The sequence below is a fragment of the Stegodyphus dumicola genome, chromosome 12 (genome assembly GCF_044657685.1).
Source record: "Stegodyphus dumicola isolate Sdum_Otavi_A_Nest chromosome 12, ASM4465768v1".
NCBI classification, from domain to species: domain Eukaryota; kingdom Metazoa; phylum Arthropoda; class Arachnida; order Araneae; family Eresidae; genus Stegodyphus; species Stegodyphus dumicola.
This window is the reverse complement of record NC_140779.1, coordinates 11,393,400-11,418,951: the sequence shown is the minus strand read 5'-3', so window position 1 is coordinate 11,418,951 and position 25,552 is coordinate 11,393,400. Positions and strand designations below refer to the sequence as shown.

The window sequence follows — 25,552 nt, the reverse complement described above, 5'->3', positions numbered from 1 at the left end:
AGCCATACTGCATAAAGGGGTAATCAAGATTGAGGATTTCGCGAAAACAGGAATGATTTTGACAACCACGGAAACAGGAATCGAGGAAAAAGGAAGAACACCCACTTTTTCCTCCTTCGCCTTTTTTACTAAAAGATACTTGCCTAAATCGGTTTTTAGTGTTCATTAATTTGTAGTTTTCATAAATACGTAACACCCCTTTGGAATTTCAATAAGTTATTGTACAATTAGCATTACTTCATAGTTCTAAACACATGCTAAAAAGTTACAAAACTTGAGAATAACACAAAACTGTTGCGTTGCATAATGTGACGTTCCATGAAAACTACTGTAATGTTTAAGGATCATTAGTTATCCCATTCGGCTGTATTACGAGTACACTGCATGTCAAGCAGTACATGACTGGTTATTTAAAAAGGGGAGTTGGAATAGCCTGTATCTGTTTCAGTGGCGGAATAACTAAATTAAAATGCTTCGCAAATACCTGTGGGTGACTGTTCGGATAAGAGACTGTTGGTTAACTAATGGCTAATCAGATCTAAATGGTAGAATCACATATCCTTTATGGCCAATAATAGCACCTTTAGAGATTGGTGGTGGTTCTAACAAAATTAAAATATGTTTAATATGTTCATTACACCACGTCAAAGAATTACAATTCGTCAAGAAATCTTTTTGACTAAATTGAATATTACTAAGTCGTACCAGAAATAGGAAGAGTGCTGGGTACTATTCGGTTTCGAGGGCCGTAAAAAATCGCCAAACTATTGTTGATGCCAATGCTGCCAAAAATAATTGCGGCAACCCTAACGCAAGAAAGGAAGTGTAATAGTAAATAACTATTTAAGATTGATATTTTAATCTAGATGAAAGGTTAATTTCATATAATACTTTCTTATTATTATAATTTATATGAAAAAGGCTAAACATGACTGAATGGAAGCGTAATAGTAAATAACTATTTCAGATCATTATTATAATTTATATAAAAATTGCTAAACATAACTGAATGGATGCCTGCATCGCTATTTCGCTACCGACTTATCGCTAAAGCATCATTTCATCTCTTTGGTTGTTCAAACGTAATTTTCTATAATGAATGAAAATACTTGAAAATATTCTCGTTAAAGTGCAGAATCGCCCACTTATTTGTTTGCCGCTTTTTACAAGGGTAAAAACTATTGGATTTTTGTCAATTTTCTTTTACTTTTTAAGTGAAAATAGGTCGATGTGTACATAGATAAAGCCAAGGGTGTGCGCAGTGCCATTTTAGTGCAATTCTGGGATTTTTTTTTAAGTGAAAATAGGTCGATGTGCACATGGATAGCGAGTATGTGCAATTTTTAAAAACGCGTCACAGCGGATGATTCTGAACTTTACCCAAAATTCTATTGCTGACTTTTCGTCATGGGCAATTCCCAAATTGTTAAATTCATAGGATATTAAAGAAGGATTTAAAATCAAAAAAGGATTTAAAAATTAAACTAGTATTTCAATGGCGTCTTAAGAAATATAAAACTATATAAACTTACGCAATCTGAAATCAGCGCTGTTCTCAAAACGGAATAGTACCGAGTGCTGGAGTATATAATAATTGCTCGCTATATTGAACTGGGGAGCATCACGCATCTTAGTAGTAGAGTTTCAGGGTCAATCGTACAACGAAATATGCAATGTGAAATTGCTCAAGACTATAGCTGATAAGCATACGAATAAGCGCACTATAATCATAACAATTTCCATCAGTTCACTGTGATAGTCGGACATAATAGCATTCAATTACACAAAGACATTGATTTTCTAAACGCTGTTTCATTCGCATAGGCTTTTGATGACTTTAGAGTAATGAAAATATGTTTCCAAGATTCATGCCTAGGAGTAAATTGCAAATTAGTTGTTGCGTTTTTAAGGGGACTCATACACCTTAAATCCCGTAAGATCTTCGAATACATGACTGTTGCAAGAATTGAGATAACTTATTTATTTTAAAAGCAATTACTTCCAACTTTTTACAGCTGACTACATAGTATAGCTTTTTTCTGAAGTAGCAATCAGAACGTTTGTGTTGCCATAAATATTTTTATAATTTAATCCACTTTGTGACAAAATTGTTCATCAAATTTCCACCTTGCGCGCACAGTTTAAAACATTCTGTCGCATAATTTAATTCCGTATTTAATACATATGTTGCGTTGAAACACCGAAACCTGGAGAATGTAGACTTTCACCGGTGAATGTCAAAATTCACATAGTCTCTTGGTGTATGTCCGAAATATTTTCCAAATACTCTTATTTCTGACTTACACTGGTCACTGTCGACATTCACCATATACTAATGGTGAATGTTGAACATATAACAATATTATATTTTCTTCTCCGGAATTCAGTCGCACTCGAGACTTGAAATAAGAAATTAAGAACATGAGAACCTAAAACACACAGTACATTCAAAATGAGAAAGGTAAATAATAGAAGTTAAAAACTTACTTAATTATACAGTACGTTCTAAATGAGTAAATAAAATAACAGTAATAAAAAACTTACTAAATTATGTGATTCAAATCTTATTTATTGCAACAACTTAAACTATAATGGCACTTTATGACCTCTCTTTTCGACTTTCACCAGAGCATATCTGTGATTGTCGACATACACCGGTGAGAGTCCGAATATACAAGAATGTAGTGAAATATTCGGACTTTCACCGACGTATTTGGTGAATGTTGATATTCTCCGGTGAAAGTCGACATTCTCCCATTTCGGTCTTAAACGGTAACATATATATATTTACAGAGTGAACATATTTACAGGGTGAACATTTACATATATATATTTGAAGGATAAACTTCCAAGTGAACTTGCCTATTTTCTAGAATAGACCTGTCTTTTGCAAAAAAGGGAAAAACCCGATAACAGATCTTTAAGGATAAGCCTAATTAAATTTAAAACTCTAAAATAAAAACTGAATTCATTATTTTTTGTTAACCCGACTTCTTTGGAAATTCCCTAAAAGTCTTTTATAAACCCAGAATTTGTGAACGTTCTTTCTCGCTACATACTATTAAGTTCCTCTTGTGTTCAAAACTTTGATTATATATAACCTCCAATGAATTCTTCTTTTGAAGCTCTTGTTTCCCATCTCCTTCGTTTCCGTTTTTACTAGGTCTTGAGTGCTGCGGAATTGAAATTCTTCCTCTTCTGCAATGCTGCAAGCATTTCGAACATTCCAGCCATAACGCAGTTTGACGTTCGATCTCACTTCTCGCGGTTTAAGCCGGAAGAGTTAATCCCTCCTCCTACCCCCATCTTTGTGAAACAGATTATTTTCGCTCTCGAATAAGAATGAAGATTTGACATTTTCGGAATTTCGAAATCACACTTGCCATTACCGAAAACTGGAAAATAGAAAGTGGTCTTTCCCGGTGTGTTGGAAGATACAGATACGATTATTCGCTTCGACTCAATTCATTGCTCTTGCAATTTACAGCAATGATTGCTAATCGAAAACTTGAGCTCTTATAAAAATAGCTGCTTTGATTTAGTTTTAAATTACTTGATTAAATTAGATAGTTAAGAAAAGGATCACCTTTGTACCAGGTAATTAACTATACCTAACTGAATTTTTTTAACAAAGGTTTGGTTCGGTTTATTTAATGATGGTAAAGCCCACGAAGGCTATCTGCCTAAGGGAAGGGATGCCTTCGTGGAGGACTTTCTAATGGAACTGGCTCGTATGCACGGTACACAAGGGGAAATCTACGAAAAGTCAAATTCAGCCATTCCTTTCACCTGGAAACGACCTAGGTGGGAACTACCAGTTTTCAGCGACTCTACCGCTCGGGGGCACTTTTAATACAGGAAAAAGGTTTCTGTGTTCGTCACGTGACTGAAAAAGTAACAGCTGTAATGAAACGTTGAAGTGCAAACAACAGACAATTAACAGTTGAAAGAGTAAGAAAGAAATTCTGAAAACGAATGTTGCTGGGAATCTTTTACATTTGTTACACACGATAAAGAAAAGAAAAATTAAATTAACCTTACAGTTTTGATGTAAAATAGCCATTTATTACAAAATATTACGGGAATAATTGTAGATAAAGAGGAGGTTTATACGAAGCAATCATCTCGTTAAAGTGTGACACTAAATGAAAATCTGCCTCACAAGTAGTCCTTCTACTTACTCAATGTTTTGCAAATAATTACTGAGACCACTTCATATTATTGATTTTTCTGTAACGTTACGTCACAGCTGCTGTGTAGGTATGGCCCCTGCTCAAAATCTACCAGATATACAACACAATATTCCAACACCCATCAAAATCATGGACGTAGTTTGGATATGATTACAGAGGTTGTTCACACATTTTTAGACGAAGTATATTGTATTCACAAAACTAAATTACATAACATTCTTATGTTAAATGTTCTATTTGACATCTCTTATTCTGAACTATCTTTCGACACCGCAATTTCCAGGATAATAATGCCTTTTGAAGTGACAGAAGAGATATTCTATTCCATTCCTCCCGAACGGCTTTCCAGAGTCCTGTTAGGGTTTTGGGACAACGATTGGATAATGCAGTTTTTAAAAGTCCGAAAGCAAAACAATCCATAGGTGACACATCGGGTGATTTAGTATGGATATCAGTGAAGGGTGTGGCCTTGATGCCAGTTTTTGTTCCATTTCTTTTAGGAAATTTACAGTGGATTTTGATGTGTGACTGCTAGCTTTGTCCTGATCGAGTCTCACAGATGGATGGCACTGTTGGTAAAGCGATGGTATTTCATTCAGAAAAATTGGAGATAAAATATGTTCCTGATAGTATTTGGAGTTAATCTTAACATTTGTTTGCACTCTCTCTATTTTTAACTTGCCATTATAAGAAAAACCAGCAGCAATCATGAATCCCTTAGAAAACTTTTTTTCGATTCTTTGAACCTTGTACTTAAATTTTTTTCTCCCCTTTTATGATACTAAATGGCTCATTTTCATTCAAATACACCCATGTTTCATCTATTGTGACAATTGTTTTTCATTTTTCTTTGGATAAGTGTTTCTCATATAGAATTCTGCAGCGTGTCCTGCGTCGAGCGATATGCTTTGGAAGAAGACGATGCACATTGCGTTTTTTCGCTTTAAGATTTAAATCAACGTTTATTGTTTTGTTTACAGTGAACACCGAGCATTTTAATGTTTTTTCAACTGTCCTTTGACTAGGGGGATTTTCTTTTAACATTAAACAACGTACCTTTGCAATAGTCGAAGATGTCCGTTTTTTCCTTGGATACTTGTTTGGAATTTTTGTCGCATTGAGGCTCCAATTTGACGTTTTTTTTTTCCTTTCTTGTTGATGATATTACCTATCGACGCTTTAGATATCACAAAACTATAACTCTCACATCGTTTTTGGATTACGGAGTATGCATATTTCTCTTCGGAAAGAGCGTAAATGCAGCCTTCGAACCACTGCTTTGTTAAATTCGCCATTTTGAATAAAAACAGAACTTTCAAGCCACAGACGATAATTTTGACTTACATAGTACAATTGCAATTACTTCTTTTGCAGCAAACGATTTTTTATTACCGCTTACCGAAATCGTCTAAAAAATGTGCGAACAGCCTCTGTATTGTAAAGTACGTATGTCAGTTAAGCCATTATCCTTTTGTTCTTATTCAGACTAATTTCGCCCATCTGGAATCAGAACAAGTTTACGAAATTCATCATGACAAAGAACCAAGATTGCGCCTAGCCTTGACAAGAATTTTGGAGACCATACTGGTGACGGTACCACTTTGCTCAGTACCGCGCCCAATTTTAATGAACAGCCCTTACTACCAGCTGAGTTGCTGTATCGTCTGTTATACGACTATCAGCATTTGTACTAAATTGGTGGAGTATTCTATTATCGCTAAGCCTAGCCAAAAATACCTATAGAATATAAAAATTTAATTAAAAGTTAAATTAATTTGTAGCTGAATTTAAAAAGTTACTTCGAAAGATAGGTATTTGTGACTTGTGGTTATTCAGACTCTGTCCAGACTTTAGTGAATGATTTCTTTTAGTCCAAAGGATTTGAGTCCCGAAGGACTATTACTTTCATTTTTTGGCATTTTGCGTCGGACTCCTATAAATATCGGTTCACTTTTCAAACTGTTGCCACAAAATGTTAGAGTCCTGCATTGTATTTGAAGAAATTAAATAATGAAAAATCGGCATGAATGTATGTATATTTCTCGCATAGTGATAAAACAACGGTACATAGAGCTATCGAATTTTGAATGGCGTAATCCTACTGCGAATATGGGCATCTGAAATCCCAAATTTGAAATTTGGAATGTATTTTATTATCGATTTCATATTTCGTAAAACTTCAACGAATTTTTGATTAACAAACTCAACGATTTAAAAGCGAGAAATAACAACACTCTACGGGAGGGGGAACTTTTTATCTCCAGTGCGTCGAACTGTGTATCGGAAATTCTAAGGATAGGCTCATTTTAAAATTATTTTGCGACATTGCTATTGAATTAAATTTTATGGTTTAAGTGCAAATAACATGATATTTAATAAATAAAGGTTTAACAATGCGTTAAAAAATGCCCCTTTGGACGTAATTTAAATTCTTAAACATTTCACTTTTTTTTTTTTTTTTTTTTTTTTTTAACATAGCTTTTAGAGTTCATTCATAGTAGTCTATGAGAGTTTTAACTTTATTTCGTAGTAGCTTACTCTTTTCTACTTGTTTCAGCTGTACCTGGGCATTTTCAGCTGTGTACGGCCGGAAATGTAGGCCTTTGGTGATTTCGTACTCGAACATAGTGATCGGTAATACACTGCGAAAAAAAAAAAAAAAAAAAAAAAAAAGAAAAGGGACAGGTCTATATCTCTTGTTCTATTGGGCCTATTGACAAAATTCCAACTACGTTTCTCATGTCTGGAAAGACTTTGGACTTACAGTTAGTCAATAAAGTCTGCGTACATCAAGAAAAGTAATATCAAATCCAAATTTTAAGGTGCGAAAAGGGTAGTTTCTTAAAGTTTTATTTTTTAAATATTTAGTTTCAATAAGGGACTTTGAAATTATTTAACTGTAATATTTTCATATCTAATAATTTATGCACACTAATTTTTAAACGATAAGTGGCCAGAAATCAAAGCCAATAAAGTTTGCATACAACGCGAAGGAGGCGGGGGATTTCTTATCTAACTTTTAAACTTCAAATTTGAGAATGCAAAGAAGGTTACACTTTCAAGGTCATTGACTTCCGAAGCAAATTTCACGTTGATTGGAAGTTGCTATTTCTATTTTCTTTGACGAAAATGACAACCAATAAAGAAACTCCTTTAGTTACTAGACAACTAATTATCAAATTGAGAGATAAAGGTAAAACTCTTCGTTATATTGGTAAAACCATTGGAAAACCATTTTCTAGGGTGCAAAGAGTTATTCAAAACTATCTTGACACTAGTAGTCTTGCTGTAAAACCAAGATGTGGGAGACCGAAGAAGCTAACGCAGAGAGAAGAAAGAAAAATTCTTTTACGAATTAAGCAAAATCCTAAACTTTCTGCTGCAAGCATTGCAAAAGACATTTTTTTAACTAGCAACAAGGAAATTTCTCATGAAACTGTACGAAAAGTGCTGCGAAAGTCCGATTTATCATGGACGCAAACCTAGGTCTAAGCCATACATTTCCGAGATAAATAGAAAGAAAAGAATTGCTTTTGCCAAAACATATTTAAACTCTTCGCAGGACTTCTGGAACAATGTAATTTGGTCAGATGAAAGTAAATTTACAATATTTAAAGTTAATGGCCACCCTATTGTATGGAGAAAACCAGGAACAGAACTGAATCTGAGAAATTTAAATCCAGCTGTCAAGCACGGAGTTGGCGGTGTGATGGTATGGGGGTGTATGTCGTCGAAAGGAGTTGGAAATTTTCACATTATTGATAAAGTCATGGATAAGTATGTTTATCTGGATATTCTGAAGAAAAATCTACGAGACAGTGCCCAAAATTTAAACCTATCTAATACCTTTATTTTCCAACAAGACAACGACCCGAAACTTACAGCTAAAATAGCGAAGGAATATCTCCTCTATCACACTCCAAGACATTTGCGTACTCCTCCACAGTCACCAGACCTCAATCCAATCGAACATTTGTGGACAAAATTGGAGAAACGAATTAAAAAACACAATATTACGTCGCGAAATAAGCTAATTAGTAAATTGCAGGATGAATGGGCGAAATTTACGTCGGATGACACTGAAAACTAGTTCAGTCAATGCCCAGACGTCTGCAAGCTGTTTTGAAGAATAAAGGATATCCTACAAAGTATTGAAGTAATGTAAAAAACTTATATTTTGCTTTTTTTTGAAAGTGTACACAGACTTATTGGAGGGAATTTCCGAGTTTTTTTGGGAAAATATATTTTTGAAAAAATATAAAAAGTATTACACTGATATTATTTACTTTTTATTTAAACTTACAATTTTAGCTAATAGAAGAAAAAAAATGCAATGATTAAAATACATTTTTCTATGCTTTAAGTGTTTTTTTAATTTAAAATTTAGTCTGTACGCAGACTTTTGTGACTAACTGTATATGAGATTTATGTATAGCATTGTTCTAACATAGGTATTTTGACACCAAATCGCACTTTTTCTGAAATAACATACCAATGTTTTTCCACATTTCAATTCTACGACTCAAATTTTGCCTAGATATTAAATTTTGTAAAATTTGATGCGAAATTTAAAAATTTATCTTGGCGCAATATTTTCAATTTTCGCCAGAAATAATTCACTTGGCGCACTTCTTAAATATATGGCAACCAATTTTCCTTTCCCTTCCATTACGCCGAAGAGGACAAAAAGGCATCTCTTTACATTGTGCATGAGAGGGGAAAAAGTCACAAAAAGACAAGGCATTTTTGTAGAATATGATTTTTAATAAGAATAAATTTTATTAACCTATTATTGGACTTGTGAGAGGTAATGTATTAAATGTTTTTACATTGTTATATAATCCAAACATGTCATTACTGTGAAACAAGTATTTACACAAATTCTTACGACACTGTGATCGGGACAAAAATGTGTAGTAAAACCTGATTCCGAAAAAAAAAAATAATGCTGTTGAAATCCCGTCAGAAGAAGAATGGAACTGAATACTGGTGGTTCAATCTAGGTTATGTTCCATTCGAACGGGTTGGCTGCATGAGCATTTTCGTGATTTTCCCCATGTGCAGCATGGATACCAGCTAGTATCTCTCAGAAATTCCTCCATGATGGCACCCTTTCCTTTAAACAGGTAACCCTCGCTTGCGCTGCAGTAATCAAATTAACGAAAACCTTGTACTCCTGAAGGTCGCTTCTGGTTAGACTTCCGAGTCAAATTTAATTACTTTTTTATCCGTTAATAATCCGTTATTATTCATTATTTTTAATTATTTCCCCTATACGTGTTTTAAATCTAGTAATCTATGACTAGAAATATTACTAGTTAACTCTAGTCTTTGTTGTAGATAACTTCTCAGAGGACTTGGAAAATTTAGATCGTTTTTCATGTAGTGCACTTCACAAAGCAGCGATCGGTGATAGGCGTTAAACCTTCTGAATCACGAGAAGATAGAAGAAAAGAACCAATTTGTAAAACAAATGTTCGCTTAAACTTACAGCAACAGAAAATTTATAAGCAGCTACGTTAAATTCTTTCCATAGTTTGACGACGAATCGCTTCTCCAAGAAGTATTCTTTGTTTATTTGTTTTCACTGTTACTCTTTTCCATACATAACAGACTTTGCAAACAAATGCACGATAGAGAAAATTCAAAACATAACTCAAAATCATTTTAGGTGAAGACAGGAGAGTTTAGGCAATAAAACTTAAAATTTAGTATTTTATTTAATGCAGTTTTTTACTTTCAGCCCTGTAATGGAAAATAACCCAATCGTTTATATTTATTTATCGTAAGTCTTCTAAGAAATGGCGTCAGAATCGGACAGAAACGTTTTGCAAATGCTGTATTTCATGACAGGTCTGTATGTTAAACATATTTATTGCTGACAGAGTTCACACACGCACGATACCAAATAAACGTATGTGTCATGCACTTAAAGTGCATCTGGTTAAAAACGAAGCATTTTTTCTGCTACGATTACTCGGTTATAACTGCCATTTTTTTTTTTTTTTAAACAGTTGCCACTTCAAATGGATTTGTTTGGAGTGGCCACTTCAAAAATAATAATGATTTGTTTTCGTTTTACTGATGATAATTAAGCATAATTCATATATAATTTCAAGATAATTAAGCATAATTCATATAATTTCGAAGTACATGAATTTATGGTTAATCTTTGGATTATGGTAACTTGGCAATGTTTTGGCTAAAATTTAGCGACTAACCCTGCTACAGCAACCTGCTAGTTTTGTTTTGGACGCCATTTTGTTTTCACGAAGTAAAGGCTTTTTTCTTTACTCAACATTTTTTTCCAAGAATCTGCTAGCCGAATTACGCTTATGCTAGAACTTTTATGGAAAAAAAGTGCTTAATCATGACGAAAATTAGGTGCGAAATTGGGAGAAAGTGCAGAATCGCCCACTGCTTGCCGCTTTTTCAAGATTTGCACATACACGGTATCCATGTACACGTCGACCTATTTTCACTTAAAAAAACATCCCAGAATTGCACAAAAATCGTATTGCGCACACTCTTGACTTTATCCATGTACACTGCTAAAGTCCTAGCTAGTAAACTTTATCGCCTTACCAAAATGTCGCCAAACTACTTGTTACCATATTCCAAAGATTAGCCGAATTTATTTCTGAAATTAATTAGCTGATTACTATGTTGATCCTGCACATTCTAGGGCAGTTCAAAGCTGATGAAACTATTTTTCACTTTGCTATAAATTTAAATACTTACAATAAGAAATCCATTATCTTATAGGGAATAGTCATACTGTGGGTAAAAAAAAGTATTTGCACACCTACATTTTTGTTTGCAATTCATAAAAAGAAGCATTGAGAAATAAAAAAATTATTTTGCCAAATCAGAATAAGTTTAATCATCCAAAACAAACAGGAAAATTACAATAATATAAATAACAATGCTTTTTTGTAACAAAATTTAAATATCTCGTATCAAAAACGTATTTGCACACCTGCATGAATACAAAAGAAATAAAATATATAAGCAAATTTCAAATAACTAATATTTAGTATGCATGCCTTTAGCATCTATTACTGCTTGTAATCTTGCTGGCATTGATTTAATTAAATTTTCTGTAACAGTAGGGTCAGTATTCGACCATTTTTCAATAAGGGCTTGTTTAAGGGCAGGTTTGCTTGAAATCTTCCTTTTTCTTATTTTTAAATCCAAAGAATTCCACAAATTTTCCAAAGGATTTAAGTCTGGTGATTGTGATGGAGTAGCAAGTTTTCTGGGTACATTATAAAGCAACCACATACGTGTTATACTGGCAGTGTACTTGGGATCGTTGTCTTTCTGAAAATAGTACGAATTACTGATACACAATTTTATTGCACTTTGTGGCAAGATATCTCGCAACACATCAATATAGGTTCGAGCTCTCATATTCCCATCAATGAAACACAAATTACCAACTCCTTTGCTAGCCATGCACCCCCAAATCATAACAGAACCTCCTCCATGTTTAACTGTAGGTAACACATTTTTGGTATGAAAAGCAGTACAAGGTTTTCTCCAAACTAATTTCCTACCATCCGATTTAAAGATATTGAACTTACTCTCGTCGGAGAATACGACATTTTTCCAGAAATCAATTGGCATATTGATATATTCCTTAGCGAATTCAAGTCTCTTCAGTCTATTTCGTTCAGTTATGAGAGGTTTTTTCCTTGGAGATCTCCCATAAATGTGTGCATCGTGCAGGACATTTCGAACACTTTGGGCACAGATTTGAACTCCAGATGTTGAAGCGACATCGTTGGCTAAAGTAATTGCACTAACAAATGAATTTTTCGATGCTTCTACGAGTATTATGATTTTTCGCTTCATTCGCAGTGAAAGTTTCTTTGGGCGTCCAGAGCGCAAGTTATTTGATGTAGATCCTCTTTCTTTATGACGTTTTATAATATACCGAACAGTAGAGAAGCAAACATTTACTTCTTTACCTATTTCTCGATAACTTAGGCCATTTTCACGTAGAGAAACAGTTTTTTCTCGCAACGAAATCGGCAATTCAGATGTCTTAGGTGCCATTACAATTTGAAATAGACAATCAACTGATAGCGTTTCGACAACACCTCCTTTTATAGTCCTCTTACGTACGTTATTTACTGCGGGATGACTGTCAAATAATAGCATAAAAATGCAAATTTGCTAAAGTTGAGTTGAGTGTGCAAATACTTTTTTGACATAAGCTATTTTAATATTGTTGTAAAAAATGTTTTTTATTAATATTATTGTATTTTTTGTAATTAATTTAAATGAATAAGCTTATTCTATTTTTTAAATGCCAATTTTTGTATTTCTTAATGCATTTTCTTATAAATTGTGAAAAAAATGTATGTGTGCAAATACTTTTTGTACCCACTGTATTTTAAGTTTCATATTAAGTCATAGTATTTTACAGTAAGTCATATTAAGTATTATTATAAGTTTTAATTACAATCAGTAGATTTAAAAATTATGTATGCTTGAGCCTTGTGTTGGACATTATGCCCAGACGGCACTGTACTTATTACCGAACACATCGCAACGGGGCTGAGGCCCACCAGCGGCCGTACGCTAAAGTCCTGCTGTAGTTGACTAAAGCTCACTTGTCTGACGATTAGTCAACCCAAGCCCATGAAATTCATCTTGGCAAGGAGAGCTAGATTACGCCTGCCGTTGGCAACAGCCTTGAGCACTTTACAGGTGACATTGCGATTTATCTGAGTTACGCCCCTAGGCCCACCAGCGGCCGAGCGGTAAAGTCGCTGAACACTGGTAGTTCGGTCCGAGGTTCGAATCCCGCGAACGGGCTGGCTCCATGGGCGTTTTCGTGGTTTTCCCCCATGTGTAACGTGTATACGAACCAGCTTCCCTTAAAAAGTCCTCCACGAAGGCACCCCATTCCTTCGGCAGATAGCTCTCGAGGCTTTGCCGTAATTAAATAACCTATCCTAACCTGAGTTACGCCCCACCTATTTTGATGGAGAGTACTAGGCGGGGGACGTCGAGTGCTTTGCCGTAATCTAATAAACCAAACTAAACCAAACCAGGCGGGGGACGGGTCTGAGGGTTTTCCACCCTTCTTCCCCTACCATCATTAATTACCGGGATACCATCTATATTATTTACCATCTATAATTACCGAGATTTATATAATAATATTTTATGTAATATTATAATAATATAATATTTATATAATAATAATTACCATCTATAATTACCGAGAAATAAATAAATGAAAACAAATTGCACCTCTCGAAAGGACTTACGGTACGCCGCACATTTGGAGTGCCCCCCATGCCGCATGAACACTTTTCATTTACAAACAGTCTCCGGGATTCGAGCCCTGTTCCTTCGGTACGGCAGTCAGCAACGCTAACCACTATACCTCCGTCCTACCGGTAAAGTCCTGAACATTCGAAAGTTCGAATCTTGGCGAACGGCCCGGTTGAATGGGTGTTTTCGCGGTTTTCCCTATATGTAACGCGTGTAAGAACCAGTTTCCCTTAGAAAGCCGTACACACGGGTATCTCTCGTTACACGAGGGGGATTTAGTTTTATGAATTGCTAATAGTAGATACTACTTCAGAAGTCAAACAACAAAAATCAGCGTTATATTTACAAAATTTTCACAGGACTAGTTTCGATGGTTTTACCGAACCACCATCTTCAGCTGCAACCGCTATCTTTCTGTTCTAGTTAACGATCCTAATTCCAATCCAAATTTGCCTTCGGCTTTTAGAGAAATTATGTTTTAGTTCTGGTTTCACCAACAGATGGCGCCACTTGCTTATTCTTGTCCAGGCTTTCTTATCTTATCTAATCATTATTTCCTATCTTGTTCATTTGCGGTTTTGCAGCTGAAGATGGTGGTTCGGTAAAACCATCGAAACTAGTCCTGTGAAAATTTTGTAAATATAACGCTGATTTTTGTTGTTTGACTTCTGAATTAGTATTTATTCGGCGTGTTATTGTGTCTTAATTAGTAGATACTACATTCATTTAAGAGAAATTTAGGTGAATCTTCGGATTATGGTAACTTGGTGATTTTTTGGCGAACATTTGACGACCAACACTGCTACAGCAACCTGCTGTTTCTTTTTTTTTTTTTTTTTTTTGGACGCCATTTTATTTTCACAAAGTAAATGCATGTTTTTTTTTTTAACTTCCAACAAACTGCTAGCCGAATTTCGCTTATACTAGAACTTTTATGGAACAAAAGTGCTTAATCATGACGAAGATTAGGTGCGAAATTGGGAGAAAGTGCAGAATCGACCACTTCTTCGCGCGTTTTTTAAGAATTGCACGTACGTTGTATCCATGTACACTTCGACCTATTTTCACTTAAAAACATATCCCAGAAATGCATAAAAATGACATTGCGCACACTCTTGACTTATCTATGTACACATCGACCTATTTTCACTTGAAAAGTCAAAAATTGACAAAAATCCAATTCTTCTTACTCTTGTAAAAAGCGCCAAACAAATAAGTGGGCGATTCTTCACTTTAGCAGCGAAATCGTTTATAAGTGCTTATTAGCTAAAATCACGATCTGAATTTTCCGGAAAATGTCACATGACGTGTCTCATGATCTCTCATTTCTCTCAGACAAAATAATCTGTGATTCGAACTGTGTGCGGGCCCACCAGCGGCCGAGCGCTAAAGTCGCTGAACACTGGTAGTTCGGTCCGAGGTTCGAATCCCGCGAATGGGCTGGCTGCATGGGTGTTTTCCCCCATGTGTAACGTGTATACGAGCCAGTTTCCCTTAGAAAGTCCTCCACGAAGGCATCCCTCCCCTTAGGCAGATATCTCTAATGTGCTTTGCCATAATAAAATACACCATTGAACTGTGTGCTTCTCAGATTATCGCTAAAGTCCTATCTAGTAACCTTTATCGCCTTACCAAAATATCGCCAAACTACCTGTTACCATATTCCAAAGATTAGTCGAAATTTTTACAAAATTTTACCTTATATTTAATTTTACAAAATTTGTAATGGTAAATCAATCTTTTTTCAAGAACTAGAATATGGTTGTGTTCTTGCGGGTTCGTGGATTTGGAGTAACTGATGAAGAATCAAATCCCAATTTATTCGTCAGTATTACACAAGACAGTTCCAAAGACATGTTTACAGCCGTCGAAAAACAATGATAAACATGCTGAAACAGTCAGCAGCACTGCTGTCAGGGTGTTACGGTAAAAACAGCTAGCTTCATGGTATACAAGTACATCGACTTCAGACTCGGTCAATCGCTGTCCAGCTAATCTCTGAACTCAAATTACCAATACGGAAGACAACCTACTACTACTACTACTTTCACCGAACAATAAACTACAACTCCGCGTACTGTTCCGTGATACAAAATAAAAAGATTCTAGATGAAGCTTTTTTAAATCCTGCAGAAAGAAATGCACAATACTTGAACATTACTTAATTCCTTAAAAAATTTAAATAGAAATTTGAATGTTATTTTTTTTTCTAAATATATTCAAGAATAAGATAATTACCGTGAAATAAATAAATGAAAACAAATCGCACAAAAATATTTGAAAGCTTCCTGATTTTATATTACGGCCTTTTGGCCGTAATATAAAATTTTTAACGGAAATTTTATTTTATTTAACGGAAATTAGAAATTAATTTTAAATTAATTAAATTTAATAAATTAATTAATTTAAAATTAAATTAATTAAATTTCCGTTAAAATTAAATTTTAACGGAAATTTTAATTTTTAACGTTTTGCGTGTTACTTTGTTTATTAAATATCATGTTCTTCGTACTTAAATCACAAAATTCAATTCAACAGCAATATCGCAAAATAATTTTAAAATGAGCCTATCTTTAGAATTGCAGATACAAGTCTCGCGCGCTGGAGATAATTTTTTTTTCAGTGTTGCCATTGCTCACTTTGAAATCATTGTGTTTCTTAATCAAAAGCGCATAAATGCTTTACAAAATATGAAAAGATAATTAAAAAATTCCAAATTTGGCCTTCCAAATACCCGTATTCGGGTTTAGATGTATGTTATTCAAAATCCGATGGATTCATTCATGCAGATTCTTCATTATTTAATTTCTTTGAATATAGGATAGGATAATAATATTGGTTGGCAAAAATTTGAAAAGGGATTCAGACTTTTTAAGTTTTCGGCGAAAAATACCAAAACGGAGTTAATAGCCCTTCTGGGCTAATGGCCTTTGGTCTAATTCTTGTAGAAATGAGATTTTTATATTTTGTGAACTAATCCTGACCGTATGTTATCCAAAACAGAAATTCATGTTTTTAGAAATTGCTTTGTCCCTATTAACATGAACAGGGCCTTGTTTATGCCTGCCCTTGTCAGCAGCCTTGAGCGCCATTCAGGTGACAGTGCGATTTAGCTCAGCTCCGCCCCCAATTCTCATGGAGAGTACCCCGAAAAGAAGTGTCTCGAGGTTTTCCTGCCCCCTCTCTGCCATAGGTGCCGCACATGCCAGTTTCTGTAACATACGTGGCAAAGTGAGTACCTCGCTAGCATATATGCTCAGCGTGCCACAGACGCATTAACAACGTACCTCAGCATGCACTGTACCCATCGTACACGCACCAAGAGAATAATGCATAGACAAGTGTATAATGCAGTCTAGAATTCTCTTACAGTTTATGTCCGCCTGTTTCTTATGTACATCTACCAGCCAAAGTGTAAATTTCTATTATCATGTTGTCAAGTTTTTAAGAGGCTCAGCCCCTGTAGTAGGCATGTATTAAATATTCACATTAATGTGCACTTCATAATATGTCGAATCCACGTAGTATTTAGTGTTCTCATATGCGTATATGCCTGCATATTTCAGTGTATTGCATTCACGTGTATGTAACAGTAGTATAGTATAATTGTTTAATCTTATTTACGTGTACTGTATTCACGTATTATCAGTGTATTGTATCCACGTGTATGTTACAATAGTATAATTGAATAGTTGTATAATCTAATTCACGTGTATTTTTGTGTACATGGTACTTACGTATCAGTGTCAATGTATATCAGTGTAAAGTATATTAGTGTGTCGCATTAATGTGCATTGGTGTATTGTGCCTATATTTTAGTGTATCGTGTATTAGTGTTTAGTATATACGTGTATAGTATATTAGTGTGTCGCATCTATGCGCATTGGTGTATTGTATCTATCTTTTACTGTATAGTATATTAGTGTGAAACATTTATGTATATTGACGCATCGTGTCATTGGTTTATTGTGTCTATAAATATATTCTAGCATCATGTTGTCATGTTTCAAGATCTAAGAACATACAGAGTAACACCTGTAGTAGTACTGTGTATTATTAATATTTACACAAAAGTGTATTTTAAAATATATAGAATTTACGCAGTATCTATGTGTATCAATACTTAACTTTTTTATATATTGTAACTTAGCGTAAGTTTCTACCTATCTCAGTGTATTGTATCCACGTGTATGTTACAGTAGTGTAATAGAATAATTGTATTATCTTACCTATGTGTATTTTTGTGTACATGGTACTTATGTATTAGTGTCAATGTATACTAGTGTGTCGCATTTGTGCGCACCGGTGTATTGTGTCTATCTTTTAGTGTATAGTATATTAGTGAATTATTGTATAGTATACTGGTGTATAGTATATTAGTGTATAGAATACTGGTGTATAGCGTATTAGTGTGTCACAATTATGTGTATTGGTGTATTGTGTCTATCTTTGAGTTTACAGTATCTTAGTGTGTTGCATTATGTACATTGACGCATTGTGCGATTACACGATCAGGTCTATTTGTAAACTACTATATTTATGTCTATTTAAAGTTTCAGCTACAGATAGTTGCAGGGTCCGGACAGCACCCGAGTAGTCAACGTAATTACGAGCGTGTTTTTATGCTTTTACGTTTAATTTTGTATATCTATGTGTTTCAGCTTATATGAGTGTTTTAGTATTTTAATGCTATCCTTTATATTCTTTTTTAAGTTACTTTGTGTTATTAACAACGTCCTGTGTAAAAACTACCGGACATCTAGCACCTGTATGGCCATGTAAACTCCCGGTGCAGCCTCACGGGGCTCCAGTGAGTTGCTTCATCGAGATAGTGGAGGACGTGGGACATATGCCTGTTTACCTATGTTATACGCCAGGCGTCCCCGTCCTCCGTCACCTGTCACCTGCCCCCTCTCTGTTAAACATCAGGCGTCCCCGTCCTCCGCCACCTGTCACCTGCCCCATCTTCCCCTACCGCTAGCCTCTCGAGAGGACTTTCGTCTCGCCATATAATTAGTGCCCCCATGCCGTTCGGACACTATACATTTACAAACATCCACGCATTCTCCGGGATTCGAACCCGGACTCTTCCGCACGGCAGTCACGGTTGGCCGGTTTAATCAGTTATTAAATATAAAATAATTTTTTTTTTTTTTTTTTTTTTTTTTTTTTGTGTTAAGAATGTCAATTTTTTTACCATCCGAGATGCAAAAAAGGTGCTAGGTGAAGCTTATTTGAGTCCTGCAGAAAGAAATGTAATATTTTATTTTGAAATTCAAAATGCATATTAAATTTTATTCTGTTTATGTAAGTTTAAAATGGAAATTTGAATGCTCATTTTATTCTAAATATATTCAGGAATACAGTAATTATCCAAAAAAAATGCAAAAATGAGCCATTTCTATTTTATAGAAAAATGTCTAATGTATGTTACCCCCCCCCCAAAAAAAAATTGTGTTATTAGAAATTTCTTTGTCCTTGTTAGTTCATATGAACGAGATACTACTGTACTATGTGATTTATTATATTTTTAGGATGTATGCAAATGAAGATATAGCATGATTTATTAATTTCTATCACTTTTGCTATGCGTCTGAACTGAATCAAAGCGTTATACATTAATTTAATCATAACGTCGTGACTTACCAACCATAAATTACAGCAACACATTTATCTAGAATCATAACATCCTGAGGCTTCTAAATGAAATGTTATCAATAACCCAATAACGTTGATCAGTTCTCTAATGAATGGATTATTAGAATAATCATTTATTCGTCTTTCTCGGGAAGAGAAAAACTAGGATTTGCAGCCAAGATCTCAACCAAGATGTCTCTAAGCATAAATCTGATTTAATTTACATTCGGTATTATCGAAGATTTATGAAAGTATCCTGACATTCTCTAGAGATTGAGTGAGGGAAGTTGTCAATTTTGGGCATTTACTTTTTTTATATTAGGCTAATCTTGTGTATATATATGTACGCTATTGAAATCTGTGGTCGTCTGCCTGTTCGTTTGTTTATGGCATTATCTCCTCAGAAACGGCCGGTAGTTGATTATCGAGAGAGGTACTACTGGATTCCAAAAATTCGTGGGAAGCAGTTTCATCTTAATAAACCGAGATATTAATTAAAAACTCTGAAAACGCTCGTTTTTTGTGCCCTCATTTTTCCGAATGGCAGCAGTCTCGCGCGCTGGAAATAAAAATCTGCTTCATTTCGTTAAGTGTTGCCACTTCTCGCTTTCAAATCGTGGAATTTTTTAATAAAATATTTGTAAGTTTTGCAAGGTACGAAATAAAAATAGCACTGCCAAACATTAACTATATTACTGGAATACAAAGTCATATTCTGACGTTGAAGAAGGCGCGCGATTGCGTGTGGGGTTACTGTGTGTCGAAAATGTTTCATTAATCTCGGCATTTTAAATAGCTACTGTTGGCAACTTTTTTGTTTCACGTTACAGTAACTGGCACGATATGTTATTTCCACGTTAATTCTTTTATTGATATTGAGAAAAAGTTGTTATATTAGATTAAATTTAAATCACGCCGTTATAGGTATACATATTAACCTGAAGTGTCAAAAGTTTTTGTTTTCCTGGCTTTGGCAACAAAAAAATTACTCCTATTTATGAATTGGTTGTTGCTTTGAGAGAATGAGCTGAAATTTGAATATTTTCTTTTCATGTGTATATAGAGCTTATAAATTTTACTCTGACTGTAGCCCGCGCACCTGGTGGACCTGCACGCTAGTATATATATATATATTTGTAATAATAAAATTCCATAGTCAAGAATACAATTAAATTTCTAACTGTATGTTCTTTTCATTTTTTAATGGCGACGTTCTCTTATTTGAAAGTACGTGGAATTAAATCCACAGCCCCGTAGTCAAGTTGTTTTTCCCGCCTTTTCTACACGTACAGTTTTAGAATGTTCTGGAAATTTTTCAAGTGAACTGGATTGGTTGACGAGGCTGACGTTATTTCATGGAAGCTCCGTCTTTCCAGAGGCTATAAAAAGACTCGCAAAAGGAATATCGGGGCTTTTTCTTAAATGTCACGATGCAGTAAACTCCATACAAAAAGTTATTAGTAATTCTTTTATTTACTCCGGATATCTGATTTTTGTAACTGCTATTTTCTCCTGAATAATAAATAATGGATCATGTTTTTTAAACTTATCGTCTGATTATTTAAGCTACGACTACATTTATGATTCTTCAGCATTCTATTTATTCCGGACAAAAACTGGTACATCATATGTATGTATATATATATATATATGTAAGATAAAAATATATGAATCAAAATTATAGATTAAACTATAAAACATTAATTCTTCCTCTCTATTCTAAAATCGTAATAACGTCTTTGCATTGCGTCATTTCTAGATCACTCTATGATCGGCGCAGCTCTGATGACGTAATCATTGGGAACTGAAACTGTTCTTGTAAACCAAAACTTTTCTCCTCGCGTGCCCCCATCTTGCATAACTACGCACTTCAGCATTTGCTCTCTACTGTGCTAAGATGTGATTTCGCTGGCTTGCTTTCTATCCCAACAATATCAAAAATGTAAATCTTCTGTGGAAAGGCACGACTAGAGTGCCAAGTGATTGTGGCCACAAATATCAATTGGAAATAAAAATGGAATTAAAACTGCCTCGACTGCCAAGTTCTTTAAATACTACGCAATCAAAATTCTTCTTCAATATGGGTCTAAGCACGCATCTACAGTGTTCCGTCTTTTCCTTGTGTTTTTATTATGACATATATATATATATATATGGGCCATTGTAATATAATAATTTCTCTTTTCCATAAATAATGTTTTTTCCGCAGTTTTTGTTCAATAGTTACTTTCAAATCTGTGCCCAGGTGCTTCCTTACCTAGGGACACATTTACATACAATTTTTACAGGTACGTACTTGCAGTGATATCCAGTACATGCGAATAAGGTACTTTTCTGTTTCGCCGGCGCAAGTCTCGCCAATTGACGAGACTTTACTGGCGACAGTACACAGTATGCACATAAAAAATGTTAACTAATGGTAGTTCTATGAAATTTTTATTTTGAAGGCATAAACATTTTAACATCGTTTAAAATTTTGTAAAAACACAATAAATAAAAGGAATAAATTTGTAAAATTACATTAAGAATTTACTATGCTTTCATGTTACAACATCCTGATCCGCCTTTTATATCACGTGATCCCAATTGATCTCATCTCACGTAAACTACGCTACCAAAATATAATTCTCTTAGTAAATTATCTACATTAACTTCAAGTTAAATCTTAATTTGGAATTCAAGAATTATTTAAATTCATACCAATAGCTTACTCAGAAATTATGTAAAATCGTAGTGCTTTACTTAACTAGTGCATTCTCATTAGAATTGATGAATTTAATCTTTGACTTCTCTATATTTTCAAAACATATTTGCATAGCTTCAATCCTATTTACACAGTAAAATTAGTGAGCAAATGACCTACAGAGCATAAACTATTAAAAAGAATTACTTTTAATAAAGCACGAATAGATCCCATCTTGTGCTCTTATAAAATTTTTGTAATTTTTCTGCCATTTAAAAATAATTCCTTAAACTTTATTCTGAACAAAAGAGTTCTCTTTGTTTTCCTTTTCATAGAACGTAACGAAGAAGAATAAAGACATGTAATCGAGGCAGAAACAAAAATTTCTAGTTTCATTTAATCCGAACAAACCACAAATAAAAATCGATAACACTTTAGCGAAAGCTACTGAAATGTTTTATCTAGATTGCATTTAATGTTTTGGGAATTCATATTATACAATTTTCCAAAACTTTTTTTCACTATTATTAGAACCACAATTAATTGTGGCGTGTGTCATAACTGATCAATTTATGCTTCTTAATGCCGAAAATGTTAGCTATAGACGATAAATTTTTTATACTGCCAAATTCAATAATGACTGAAAGTGACTGAAAGCGAAACGTAGGCAATAACTGAATTTGTGAACAATGAAATAACACTGGGATAAAACACATTCAACTCTATTATCGAAATTAAATAGTTTTTGTGCGTAGATATATGAGAAACGGATTTCGTACGGTGCTGAAAGTTTTTCCCGGTAACGAAACCCACTAGATTTTTTTCAATTCCATGTTCGTTGAAGCACGTTTAATGAGAAACGCACGAATAATCGTTCTGAATTAGAACAAAGAACGCAAGAAGGAAGTCGGCTTAAATTTTTATACCTTGCAAATTACACTACCCGACATTGAAAAGGCAACACAAGAGGTTGCCAGAAAGTGATGAAACTCTGCAAACAGAGCAACGAACAAAAAGTGATCTTTGTTTCGAAATGATATGAATAATGCAAAGAACAGCGTCGGGTCAGTAGGATAAGTGGACAAGTGACGAAGGACACGAGCACCACCTCTCTACCATAGCGATTAATTGGTATAGCATCGCGTCCCCTTTCTTTAGAGAACCCCAAGATGGCAGGGTCAGTAGGATGTAGGACCAGCTTGAAGGGCGATACACGAAGTAACACGTCTAGGTACAGAGTCAATGAAATGACGGATGGTGTTCTGTGGAATGGTTTTCCATTCCCTGTCAACCATTTGCAACAATTACTCTTCTGAACACAGCAATGGCAGGGTCTGCAAATGGCATCCAATCGCATTCCAAATGTGTTCGATTGGCGGAAGATAAAGAGAGAACGACTGCCAAGGAAACATCTGGTACAACTTGCAGAGTACGATGGCTGGTGGGAGTAGTGTGTGGTTGGGCGTTATCTTGCTGATAAAGAGCACTGGGCACTCCCTGAAGATACGGGAGCGTCTCTGCCCGCAGCACATCATCCACGTATTGTTGGACCGTCATATCCTGAATGCGAACTCCATTGTTCACATCGCTAGAGCTCGGCATCGTTGCAGACGTCGGCGTCTATGATGTGGGGTCAATAGCAGTCTTCTTAACGGACGCCACGAGTGTAGGCCCCTAGCCATCAATCGGCGGCAAATGGCTCTGGGCGATATGGTAACATCCTGGGTGTCTTGAAGATGCTGCAGAATGGAGGAAGAAGTGGCTTGCGGATGCTTCGATCCACGCGTGTGACGTCACTCGGGCTTCACCGTCACCCTTCGAACTTGCGAGAACTTCCTTGTTCCAACCATAGTCACAACAGCCAATGCACTGTGGACGCATCCAGGTGTGTGTCAGCGGAGATTAGCCGTATGGACCAGCATGCCCTTCATAAAATCGTTTACCATAGCGACACTCTGAATTATAAAATTTATATTATCTTAAAAATTATCTAATCGTTGCCACATGTTCCATTCAAATATTATAATAAATCCAAAACGATATATAAAAGAAATTAAACAAAAAATAAAAAAAAAGTTTTTTGCAGACAATTCATTATTTCTCATTCAATTAATTCAGATCTCACTTCTCGACAAGGCAAAAATACATAAAATCTCAATATCTATATTAAAAATTACGAAGTAAATTTTAAACACTTATTTCGTCGAAAAATTTCCAGAATAGATTAAGCATGATTTTAATCGCAATAATAAAAGAAAACATTACTTTGTTGTTGCAAAACTTAGTTTCGCTAGACTGGCAACAAATCTACTATTCTGCTGTTTCAAATGTAAACAAATATGTCAGCCATGTTATTTAGAAATTAGGCTTAACTGTACTTAAACAGCTTTTAAATTGTTGATAATTGTACAAATTTTGCTTGGAGAGTTACTAAAGGCATTAAAAACCTTAACCGAAAGATAAGAACAACATAATTCGATCCTTTTTAAAGCAATAAATGCACTATTTACAAACATATAAGAATAAAGAAACTGAGGTCACTGAGCCCAGTAACAGAGTGGATATATATACATATACTTATATACTTTTGGTGAGGCCGATTGCAATCAAAGTACGAGGTGCACATCTACATGTTATAGCAGTTCTACATACAAAAAATTTCAACGTTCTGAGGCTACTCATTTCTGAGTTATGCGAGATACGTACAGGCGCCACGAAAAATAATCTTCAGAATTCATTTTAAATCCGTTATAACTTTTTTTTGGGGGAGGAGTGTCCTTTATTCTGCTCTTACGTGCAGATGTCGTACATAAACATCGTTAAATTGCATTCGATAGCGGTCAAAATGGATATTTTCGTTGAAATATGAGGCCTGAAAAATTTCGCGATTACTATCGTTTCAATTCAGTAAAAAACAGATCATTCAAAATTCTAGATAAGCAAATGAAGAAAGGTTGCTTACCTTTATGATCCGCGTTCTTCGATTCTGGTCCGCCGCTTTTGTAGACTCCGATTTGGTTTCATACTCATCTAAAATTGGCACTGTTTTGTATGAATCACTTTATTTGACATTTTACATAAAAGGGGAAAAATATCTAAATCATTACACTATCGAAAATCACTTCTAACTACTTAGCATCATTGTTCTACATATCTAACAGCGTCATTAGTCTACTGCGTCACTGTTCTAAAAGCATACACTTATCGTTGCCAGTTCTCAAAAAACAAACTTTCTTTTTCAATTCTCGTCGGTCTGGAGGCTCAACCCGTTCCCCAAAAGCGGAGCGTGCGTCGTTCGCGACACACTCCCCCCGATGAGTTTCACCAAGTTGAAACTCAGCCACAGTCTGGTTGAAAGTTCATGAGGTTTAATCGTTCAGGAGTTCGAATCACTCGTCCACATCTGGTTGTTTTGAGGGGATTCTGATTGAGTTCATCTGACTGATCTTTGTCAGTGGCACGAAACTCTGTAGATCCAATAGAAATTGTAGGCTTATCACACATTTTTTGATCAGAATGCTTCTTTCTCAAACAGTCTCCTATATTATCCGTTTGTAAATGGACTTCCAATGGATAAATTCGTTGTATGGGTCGAAGGATTTCGCCACTTTTGGTGCGTAATTTTACTAAACGAACTACACCATCATTTCCTGGGATGAGTGTTATAATTTTTCCTAGAGGCCACTTAATTCTTTTCTCAGGTGTTTCTATTAACACAATGTCTCCAACCGATAGTTTAACATATTTC

The 25,552-nt window shown here is 34.9% G+C and overlaps 1 protein-coding gene across 1 annotated transcript in view; it reads right to left on the bottom strand.

Moving 5' to 3' along the window:
- The window catches only part of LOC118196922 (neurexin 1-like), an 894,564-nt gene extending 869,439 nt beyond the window's left edge, over positions 1 to 25,125 (bottom strand). Inside the window, exon 1 of the mRNA XM_085827476.1 lies at positions 24,767 to 25,125. The gene's annotated coding sequence lies outside the window, so the exon portion shown is untranslated. The remainder of the gene's footprint in view (positions 1 to 24,766) is intronic.
- Positions 25,126 to 25,552: the final 427 nt, after the last annotated feature.